Source organism: Periplaneta americana, chromosome 2 (genome assembly GCF_040183065.1).
Source record: "Periplaneta americana isolate PAMFEO1 chromosome 2, P.americana_PAMFEO1_priV1, whole genome shotgun sequence".
Lineage (NCBI taxonomy): Eukaryota > Metazoa > Arthropoda > Insecta > Blattodea > Blattidae > Periplaneta > Periplaneta americana.
Window position 1 is genome coordinate 7531368 of NC_091118.1, and position 12517 is coordinate 7543884.

The following is a 12517-nucleotide window of genomic DNA, read 5'->3' on the forward strand; positions in this document are numbered from 1 at the left end:
GGAATAATTCGGTCAATTACTTATTCTTTTTCAACACCTGACTTTCTTTTAATACTATACTATATACTAGTGAGATCGAAACTCGAATACGCATCTGTAGTTTGGAACTCTATTACTAGTTCTGATTCGGAAAAACTGGAAAATATTCAAAGGAAATTTATTTCATTATGTTCGTACAGATTCCTGCCTAATAACTCTGGGTATAACTATGATAAAAAAAATGCGAGTACTTTAAATGTCGAAGCCTGTATGTCAGACGTCATGATCTCGATTACTTATTCTTATGTAAGGTCCTTAAAGGTGACATTAATTGTCAATCTTTCTTAAACAGTGTCAGCCTTCGTATTCCTATGAAGGACATGAGACATCACAAACTCTTCTATATTAGAAATTCTAAATCTTCCTCGCCGGTCTCCAGATGTATTAAACATGCTAACTTATAGGCTATTTCGTTCCATTCAATGCATAGAAGTATTAGAACATGGCAATGTTTTTGCTAATATTATTTGCATAATCCTTATACACAAATTGGTAGTAAGAATCAACTCCTTTCCCTAATATTTTATAGTATTAATTCTTGTAAACTAATTGTTGTAATCTATGTTCTTTATTTTGTTGTTAACTCAAGTATTTAATTTGTACCATAGTTGTTCATTTTAATGTATGTAAATGATTTCCTATGTTTTCATATCATTTATCTTAATGTTTTCTTTTTGCTTTCAAACTGTCACACAATTGGTTTTAATGATTATTCTTTACCAATTGATTAGTAGGCCGATCTATTCGAACCCTTATTTAGGGCGGCTTTTTATTAGAAAATTAGTTTTGTAACACTGTGCTGTACTTTTATTGGCGAATAGCTGTTGTCCAGCACATAAATATCAATTAATAAATTAATAAATATATTATTATTATTATTATTATTATTATTATTATTATTATTATTATTATTATTATTATTATTATTATTATTATTATAATTATATAAATTCCCAAATTCCCATGTATTGATTTTTCGACTTTAATATTAGAATTTTGATTGTTAATAAAATAACACATGGCTCCTCACTGTATCTGTCATACGTATTGGTAAGTAATGGAAAATCCAAATTTAGAAGCACAGAATGAAGTGAATTAGTGAATTAATAGTACATTATGCAACGAGCCTATAATGAAGGTAATTAAGAAATGAGTATGGATATTTATGAAACGAGCGCAAGCGAGTTTCATAATTTTCATACGAGCTTCTTAATTACCATTATAGGCGAGTTTCATACGTTTTTTTATGCTCGACCATATTTCTAACTTGATATTATTAATTTTATTGTATCTGACCTGGAGCAATGTCCCGTTTGTTGTGAGATGTGCGCAGACGCGAAAGTATTGATTTTTTCCGAGGAACAGATGTCCACATTGACCTTGCTAGGCTATAAGAACCTACAGAGATAACATTGAAATTAAATTAGACATTGAAAAACGAGATGACAAATTGAATTTATTTGAATATTATTTACAATTAACGCTAATTATTATAGTAACAACATAACCTTCTGCGACAGTATTGGATTTCCAGCCTCCGTGACTTTTCGCTAATTCTCTTTCGATTGCATATCCGAGAATAATCGATACTTGCGGTTTTATAACGGTAGAAAGCTGACCTGTCATTGGCTGAACAGTTGTAACCTGAGTCGTCATTAGCTGAAAGACCTGACCTTTAATGTGTAGGTGTACTTTAATGACATGCATTAAAGGTCTGCTACCAGGTGTATAATTACTACATTTCGGCATGGTCGAGCATAAATACTATTATAGTCACAATCATGTCATGGTATGAAAGAAAAATTTCACAACCTCGAGCGGGAAGTCGCTGAGCTATCGCGCCTGACCGGAGAACAGGAAGTCGCAGGTTCGATTCCCGCTCGAGGTTGTGAAATTTTTTCTTTCATACCATGGCATGATTGTGACTATAATAGTATTTAATTCATTAATATGTCACATCAACGGACGTATATACGTCATCCAAACATCGTAAGGTGATTTAGTGTAACGGAAAGAATAATTATCAGTAGTTAAAACGATGTTATCTTTTTACAGGTACTTTCAAATCTTGTGATTAACTCTGCACTAACGTCGGGCTTCAATCTGCCACATGACGACGCAAACTTGTCCCATTGTGTAGTGGAATTCAGTAAAGCAGTAATTGCTGAAGGAGAGAACGTGTTTTTTCATCTCTCAGATTATTACGACTATTTATTTTACTCTGAAACTGAAATATTTGATAGTAAACCTATCAGTGTAACACTGAAGGAAAATTTTCAGTGTTCTTTGAAAGAGAAACAAATACAAGGAGTGTTTCCTGTCCGAGTTATTAATGATAAGACACCTAAATGGTTAAAAGAAAATGATATTAAAAAAAAAGTCGAGGAATTACGCATGGCGAATATGTTAGTTTTCTTCGAGAACTCACTTTTACATAGTCTTCATTCTTCTGAGAGGTGGAAAGTAACTTTGTCCCCAATTTATGCACAAAATGAAGTTTGGAAACAATTTTCCTACAACATGTACATTCTAGTGGTCCCCTTCATAAACAGTGACCTGATGGAATTAAAGCTAGATACTGTGTCCCGACTAGGTTCCTTGTATGCAGCTTGGAATTTCAACCCAATGGCCCGATTCTTAATAGTGATTTCTGGAGATCCTGGAACAGACGAAGCTCTGCTTGCGATCACTGATGTATTAAATATATATCCAATAAAAGACTTCATCGTGGCATCTAAGGACGCAGAGCAAGGCGTTATGAAGTTTTACACATGGCATCCCTACGAACCTCCTTCAGGACGCTGTGGACATCTCCTGCAAGCTGTTCCTGTTGCCACGTGCAGACATGGGAAGCTAGACGAAGGATTTAGTCAGCTTATGTTTGGAGTTAACAATAATTATGTGCCAGTGTTAACCGGATGTTGTGCTAATCTGGCCCCGTTAAATTTGAACGAACCGGCTTTTTTTAGTATGGAAACTTTGTACTCTTCAAACGTTAAGAGACAGGATATTGGGGGAGGCTTTAAGATATATCAAATTCTTTTAGATTATCTGAATATTACAGAAATATGTAGTGATAAGAGTGAAACAGTTTCTGAGATATTATTCACTGTTACAATTATTTCGCAGAAAATTGCACCCCGCCAAAGCATTGTCAACAATGGCTTCTATACTGTCAGGTACACTTTCTTCGTGCATCTGGCTGAGGAATATCCTCGCTGGTCCGCCATGACTCGTGTGTTCTCTTCAACAGCTTGGTTGTCAGGTTTCTTGGGTCTTGTACTATCAGTCATTGTCATGCGATGCCTGGCTGTTTTGAAACAAGGTGGTGATCGTATAGACACAGTGAAGTGTCTCATGAGCATGTGGGCAGCTGTTCTTGGCGTAGGAGTGGACCAGATGCCTATAAAAATGTCCCTTCGCTTGTTTTTCTTGTCCTGGGTGGTTTGGTCCCTCTGTGTGAACACAATTTTCCAGACATATGTCACTAGTTACTTCGTAGATCCCGGGTTAAAACATCAAATTGATACCGTTGAGGAACTGTTGGACCAGAGAATGTTGTGGCTGTTTTGTAATTATCAACCATTCCGAAATGCTTTCGAAATGTATGATTATTATAACAACTCCATCTATTTCAATAGTTGTGAGGAAGCTGTGCATTCCTTCATATCAAATCCGAATTCAGCCTTATTCATCGATGAAGATACCTTTGAATTCCGTGTAAGTGGCTTATGTAATGTGGTTAATCATCCAACGTTCCACAGGTTCACAGACGACATCCTGGAATTGCACATAGGTTTCAGCTTCAGTAGTGACCGAGTCATTCAACGGCTCATTAAGAAAGTGGCTAATCGTCTGATTGAGTCAGGTATATCTGAGAAATTTATAAGGGAGTCCACAGACCCAAAGGGCTTGAAACAAGCGACTCGCCATGTCTTTGATCTGAGCAAGGAGTACGTCCCTTTCTCTTTGATCCATCTGCAGTCTCCTTTCTTCGTTCTGTTCATGGGGCATCTGCTCAGTCTTGTTGTATTCTTGGGCGAAATACTGTTTTTCTTGTTGAAGCGTAAAACTGGAAGACAATAAAGTGGATGTGTCATTGTGAGAGAATCCTCACCGCTTTAAAACATTTAATCTGCAGACATTTATATTGCAGTCATTGTGTTGTACTGTCCGACTCTAAAGCTGCCATCCAGGCCTTAACAAAGCTCAGTCTTTCTATAGCTTCAAGAGACGTAGAAGAGTCCACGGAAACATTAGGATAACTTCATAGCTACAAGAAAACTGTTGCTTTCCTGGGATTTTTTCCCACTGCGGCATCACCGGGAAAGAAGTAGCAGGTACACTTGCAAAGGAGAGCACAGAAATCCTCCAATACACAAATGAATCAGGCTCCAAAGAACAGCATCCAACTTGCTCCATCTGGCCTATGAGGAAGAACATTCCCTGAGACTAGTTGGAACTTTCCGGAACAGCTAATGGAAGGCACAACCTGCAGCTTCCCAGACTGCCCAAGAAGAGAAGCCGTTGCGAAGTTCATGCTGTGGACTGGACAAAACATCTTACCACATAGGCATCATTAACAGACCTAGTGCAGACTGTTTTGAGCAAGCCATCGTGGACTCTGAGTATCTCAAGACATGTCAACAGTTTCCATTTGTGATGCAAGGGTACTAATGGAACTACTCAAAGACTGACTGTTCTCCCTCATTTTTGTTGTTTGTGCTCTGTTTACTGCAGTTTTGTCTCTTCAGTTTAAGTTTACAGCCATTTTCTTTTGTATAATTGAATGAGATTCTCCCGCTCAATAATGTAAATGAAGCGGCAGGTGCATTGAAATATTATTTTTATTATTATTATTACAGTTACGAGTATTATAATTATTATTATTTTATTATTACAATTATTATTATTATTATTATTATTATTATTACAATTATTATTACAATTACAATTATTATTATTACAATTATTATTATTATTATTATTATTATTACAATTATTATTATTATTATTATTATTATTATTATTATTATTATTATTACAATTATTATTATTATTATTATTATTATTACAATTATTATTATTATAATCATTATTATTATTATTACAATTATTATTGTTTTATTATTACAATTATTATTATTATTATTATTATTATTATTATTATTATTATTTTATTATTATTACAATTGTTATTATTGTTATTATTATTATTATTATTATTATTATTACAATTATTATTATTATTATTATTATTACAATTATTATTATTATAATCATTATTATTATTATTATTATTACAATTATTATTGTTGTTTTATTATTACAATTATTATTATTATTATTATTATTATTATTTTATTATTATTACAATTGTTATTATTGTTATTATTATTACTATTATTATTATTATGATTACAATTATTATTATTATTTTATTATTATTATCATTATCATTATTACTAGTATTATTATTATTACAATTATTATTATTATTATTATTATTATTATTATTATTATTATTATTATTATTATTAATCTAGAGTACATAATTATTTTCCCTGACACTTTTAATCGCCCCAATAATGGTGCCACCTATTGAGAACTAGCGAAACTGTTTCAAAGTTTGTCAATTGTTTATATCTTTTGTTCTGACTTATCCCGTGATTGGAAAGTTCGTGTACACGATCATAAAATCGTAGGTCTGATGTCTTTGAACACCATTGTACACTGATGTTCAAATATATCTGATCCTACTAATCGATAGTGATATATAATTTGTTGGTGCAAGTGTGGATTCTTTATTTATTACTGCTAGGAACAGATAGCGAAGATAATAGTCACTGTTGCCAATCATCGTATCTGATTGTAAAACAACACTGGGTTTAGCTGGAAACCGCTGATATTGTCAATTATGAGAATAATTTATGCTTAATATACATAATCATTTACCCTGACATTTTTTAACGGTTCTCACCTATTGAGAACTAACGGAACTCTCTCAAACTTTGTCAATTTTTATATATTTGGTTTTGACTTATCTCGTGATTGGAAAGTTCGTTTACTTACTTACTTACTTACTTACTTTTAAGGAACCCGGAGGTTCATTGCCGCCCTCACATAAGCCCACCATTGATCCTTATCCTGAGCAAGATTAATCCATTCTCTATCATCATATCCCACCTCCCTCAAATCCATTTTAATATTATCTTCCCATCTACGTCTCGGCCTCCCCAAAGGTCTTTTTTTCCCTCCGATCTCCCAACTGACATTCTATATGCATTTCTAGATTCGCCCAGACGTGCTACATGCCCTGCCCATCTCAAACGTCTAGATTTAATGTTCCTAATTATGTCAGGTGAAGAATACAATGCGTGCAGTTCTGTGTTGTGTAACTTTCTCCATTCTCATGTAACTTCATCTTGGAGCCAAATATTTTCCTAAGCACCTTATTCTCAAACACCCTTACCCTATGTTCCTCTCTCAAAGTGAGAGTCCAAGTTTCACAACCATAAAGAACAACCGGTAATATAACTGTTTTATAAATTTTAACTTTCAGATTTTTTGACAGCAGACTGGATGACAAAAGCTTCTCAGCCGAATAATAACAGGCATTTCCCATATTTATTCTGCGTTTAATTTCCTCCCGAGTATCATTTATATTTGTTACTGTTGCTCCAAGATATTTGAACTTCTCTATCTCTTGAAAAGATAAATTTCCAATTTTTATATTTCCATTTAGTACAATATTCAATTACCAAATAATGGTCAGAATTACAGTCTGCCCCCTGAAGGTTCGAACGTCTACTATACTAGTATGTCTTATTTTATCTATCAAGATGCGATCTATCTGGTTATGTGTCAATCCATCTGGAGAAGTCCAAGTATATTTATAGAAAGTTCGTTTACACGATCATAAAATCCTAGGTCTGATACATTTGAACGTCAGTGTACAACATATATGATATAATATATTATACTATCGATATCCTTCCTCCATATTCATGTCTACCACACACATTTTTCTCCTACATAAGAGCACGAAATGTGAACTGAATGAAAGGTAAAATTAGTTAGAATGAAGAACAAAGTCTGTCAGAATGACAGCTGAATGTCGGTTCAAAGGGCTGCAGCTCCACGCATGCGCTGGTCCCTTTAAATTCGTCCTGAGAGGCTTTAAATTGTCATAGGGCCAAAATAAGCAGAGATTTAGAAAACTGAAACATTTTATTATCTAGAGTTAAAAACAAAACTTCCATTTTTACATGTTTTTTATTTTCGATCCATATCGTTAAGATAATTAGACGATGCATCAAAGACCGTAGAGAACCGTTTTTATAACGGCTTAGACTAACAGAGTAGCCTATAGATCAGTCATGTCAATTGATGCCCATAGATGCAAGCGCGCGCTTTAGAGCCCAGGAGAGCTTGAGCGCTTTACAGAGCGGAAAGGAAAGAGACAGACGAGAGAGGTGGTATATGCCGCTTGCTGGAGCTATATTCAGGGATGGCCAGCACTGATTCAATGGATAAAGGGAAGATAACTTATTAAAACTGTATCCATGTTATTTTTTAGATTTGCCTGAGAAGTATAAGTGCATTATAAGAATGTAAGTTTTAATTTTAATGCTCATTTTTCACAAGTTTGATTTTTTTATTCAAAAGAAATATTTTCTCAACTTTCTTTTTTATAGAAAAGTGAAATTTTCAGGTATAGGCCTATTTATTTAGTAGCCTTACAGAATGTTTTCGTAAATCTAATATACCGTATATACGTATTACTGAAGATAGTGTATTGAAAATTTTGAAAATATTCGCATGGAAATTGTTTGTAAGGAAATGAATTAACAAAGCAACTACTGTTACATCATAAGCAAAAGATACGTGCCCATGTGTTGTAAAAATGTCAGCTCTATAGCTTCAGCACATTTCGAGAATATAATTTAATATTCTGATGATAGGTAGCTGCTCACAAATATCACCTTAAAAGCATAATGCGATAAGAGTTTTGTTATGTAATATTAGTTACACTTAAAACAGATGCAGTACCTAGGTAACTTTGCTTTGTACTGTACTATTGTTTCGATTAGTTTATTGATTACTTTTATAAGGCTGAAAGTACCATGAATATAAATTCCAACTTATCATGTCATACTCAATTTCTTTTTTCGGGATATCACTTTCTTTATGAATGATGTGTTTCATCCATTTAGTACAGTATAGTTGTAATACTATGCAATTTATGTGAATAATCCTTCTTAAGCCTTTATTATGTCATTAACGTTTAAAACACAACTGCAATGTTAAGAAATTGGTATTAGTACTTTTGTTCACAGGCAATATAGATGATATCAAACAGAAAGAAGCCATATAAAAATAACAACATAAAATTTCACGTTCCGTTTGAAGTTTGTGCACCACTGTTTTCTTAATCCAACAGGCTGCTTATTCATACACAACCCTTCCTCTTTCCATACTTAGCGCTTGATGCCCGCCCACGGCGTCAAGGTCAGAAAAATGCGCTTGCTTTGACATCACTGGTGTAGATGAAGATCTGATTTGTGTCTTGTATTAAAATTATAATAGGTATAGCGCACATGAAAGTAAGCCTCAAGGCATTTACTCTATTGTATCATGGTACTCTTTGTCGATGGCAACCTGTAGTGGTTACAGGAAGAAATTAAATCAATCAAATCAATTAGGTGTATTTTATTACCTTTCAGTTCATTTTGGTAAAATTGGAGTCAAAGAAGACAACGGACGGTGACAACAGCAGTAAATAAAGCCAGCATTATCGCTACAAATATATCGTAGTTTTGTATTCTACAAAACACTGGGAAGCACTTGAACATTGATTTTTTTTTTTTTAAGTAAATGTGTGATTGCGACACGCACCAAGGAAAGCGTACTGTTTATACTTCAATTTAGTCCTCCACCTCTCAAAAGAGGTAACCCGCGGATATTAAGTAAGTCTATGAGGCAGCCCAGCTGATTCACGTAAGGCAGGGATGAGACGATATTAGCTCGCAATCATGGTAGCATAGCGCATCCACTGTAACGTAGACAACAGGGATGTACATGCACATGCAGCCAATAAAGGCAGCAACTATTACAATAACTTGCGTTACTAAATTTCTGGCTATGTAATAGGACTAATTACTCAGTTATTTAATATACATGTACATATATAAACAAATCGCAAAGGGAAGAGTTTTTAAGAACAAAAAGAGAAATGGGAAAAGTTAATTGTATGTAAACCATTTTATTGTTAAAAGCAATTATTTAGTATGTAAATACTTCACTTCATTGATTAGGAGAAACTAATACGGTCTACCTGCTCGACGTGTGTGATCTCTGAGTACTTTTGAGTATTTGTTGAAAAAATAATAATGACAATATAGATTGAAATAGAGTATATTGATTGTGTGATTGTGAAAATGTAGTCCTTACTCTCCAGTCGTGATTATGTAATAAGCTTTCTTGGAGTGATTTGTGAGATGCACGTAACACGAAAAAAAAACAAATTGATTAAATTAAGATACTGAGAGCCATCGTAATTTTTGGGGTCATTCATTTAAGGGGATATGACTTTTAAAACTTCCACAATTTCGGCCAAAATTTGTGAAATTTAAACTATATAAATAGATCTATAATAATATCATCTGTATAAAATTTTGTGCAATTAGGTCTAATAGTTTTGAAATTATATTTTTAAGTATATTTTATATTGACGTTACTAAAAAAGCTCCTTGCATCAAAGTTTTCAAAATGTTTAGTTCATATTTGCTAAAAAATCCTGAAAATAGTTATTGGAATGAAAGTGAATTAGTATGTTGAGTTTAGTAATAGTATAAGCTAAAATGCAATCAAAAATAAAATATTATTTCTAAATTAAAGAAACACATAGTCTAATAAAAGTCAATATCCAGAAACAAGCAACAAAAAACATCAACAATACATTTAAAATAAAGAAATAAAAGGAATCTAGATACTATCTGCTGACCCAAATGTAAATTAATTTACTTTCGATGTCAATTCCGAAATGAATTTATTTCTCTATTCTCCTGAATAATGCCTATATATTTTCTTCATGTTGCGTCTCATAATGCCGTTTTATGTTGCTGTTTTTGCAAATGATATTTTTTTTTACACAACAAACACTGGACTTCATCACCATGTTCGAAGCATAAATATTGCATCTTCCTCTCTTTTTGAAAGCTTTAAGCGCTTCCGTTCCGTCATGATGCGCTGTGTTCTAAGATCTGTACATCCTTTAGCAATGTTTACAGGTAAAAGAGCTCCGCGCGCGCGCAGCGGGCATAAAATAACTCTCGCCCGCAAATATTAGTCACTATCGCAAGACCGCCGTAAGGCAACTCTACTCGCAAGACGATATTTTCCCTGGTTCTGCCACATTGTTGATTAATCCGTTTCACGATCTAGTCCCTGCTTCGCAGTTAGTAAACAATATGCATTTTAATTGCGTTGAGTAGCAAAAAAGATAGCCTTTTGATATCGTATTTTATACTAACAACAGACACATACAAATACTTTGTTTTATAGTTAAACATGAATAATTATTCAGCAGATAGTGAAACTTGCAGTACCGGCACCGAAAAAAAAAAAGTTGCAAAGTTAATGTCATAGCGAATGGTTAAAACATATTCGTGGTTAATAAAAGGAAAGAAAACTATCATAGCGTTGACTGTACTGTGTTCTTTTCGTATTTTACCGTTTCTCACGTAGGCGAAAATAACATTAAAAGCAGGTGAACACTGAAAGCTACTAGAAATTTTATGATAAAGTGTTGATAGGTCTAATGTCTTAAGTTACCTTCAGATATTCCGGTGTACCTAGCAACTCTGCTGACAGCTGAAACACGATAATAAAGACATGTCGCAAAAACATTCAGCTTTCAGATACGCAATGAACAAATATCCAAATAACGGTTTCGAAGTCCCGCGCGTTTTCTTCCCTGCAAATGGTGGCTTTCCGCTGCTTCAATTTGGGAACATATTTCTCACTTCTCCGCTACTCACATATCGTAAATTATAACCATTTTATTGGTAGAGTTGTGGACCGCTGGATTAAACTGTATTTTATTTCGGGTAACAAAACATGCGGATTATTATTAAAATGACACCAGCTGTGTAGAGTAAGAATTCGCCAATAGGGTAAACTTAACAAAAATAAATGTGTTTGAAGTAGGTAAATTTATCATCATTACTTCCTGACAGTTTGTATACAGCATTACTGGCCTTCAAGCTCGCACGCAGAATATGAGCATTGATATTCTGGGTTGTGTAACTGGTGATTGCGACACCACGGAGAACCGTGGCTTGATTACATTTAACTCGCTCTTCGGCTCTCGCAACACAAAGTTCAAAGCCAGGACTACGCAGTAATTCAGACATGCTGCTCTGCTACGAACAGAATTCAGTTTGTGGGAATAGAAAATCAAAAACAACTATTAATATTAATTATGTATTATAATTGCCATTGTTAAAACAATATGGCAGCCACCGCAGTAAACTTTCAGTATCCATCTTGTATATTGGTAAGTTAAATTTCAATAAATGAATGAATGAATGAATGAATGAATGAATGAATGAATGAATGAATGAATGAATGAATGAATGAATGAATGAATGAATGAATAAGTAACAATATGTATATGAGTAAGTAAACAAAAACAGACGCCTAGATATAAACATACATACATACATACATACATACATACATACATACATACATACATACATACATACATACATACATACATACATACAATAATTGAAAATATAAAGAAAGAACTGAAAAAATTGGAGAGACAGCAATGGACAGTGCTCTTTAGGTGGGTGAAGGCCCATGTCGGAATACTAGGGAATGAGATAGCTGACCGTCTTGCCAAACAAGCCACCATAGAAGATGAAGGGGAAATAGTTTATAACAAAATACCGAGAGATACCATATTAACAGAAGAGACAGAAAAGACCTTAAGAAAATAGCAAGAACAGTGGACTATCTCAATTAAAGGCGCAACAACGAAATCATTCTTTCCATCAATTAAAGACAGATTGAAGATAAATTTACCTGTCGGGACAGAATTTACTTCTATTGTGCCAGGTCATGGCTTCACAAGATCCTACCTTCACAGATTCAAGATTATTCCAACACCAACGTGCCCTTGCAGACTAAAAGAAGAACAGACAGTCAACCATATACTACTAAGATGTGCCACACTGACAAAAGAAAGAATAATTCTACGAACTAGTATAATACGCACAGGTCAAACCTGGCCACCACCTTTTGATCAGTTCACAACAACATACCTCAAAAGCTTCAGAAAATTTATAAAATCCGTAGAATTTGGCAAAATGTAACATTAATTGAAATTAGAAATAATATTAATAATGATGGTAACCTAAAATAGAAGAAGTACAATTAGGCAACACTTGTATCTGTAAGAATTTCA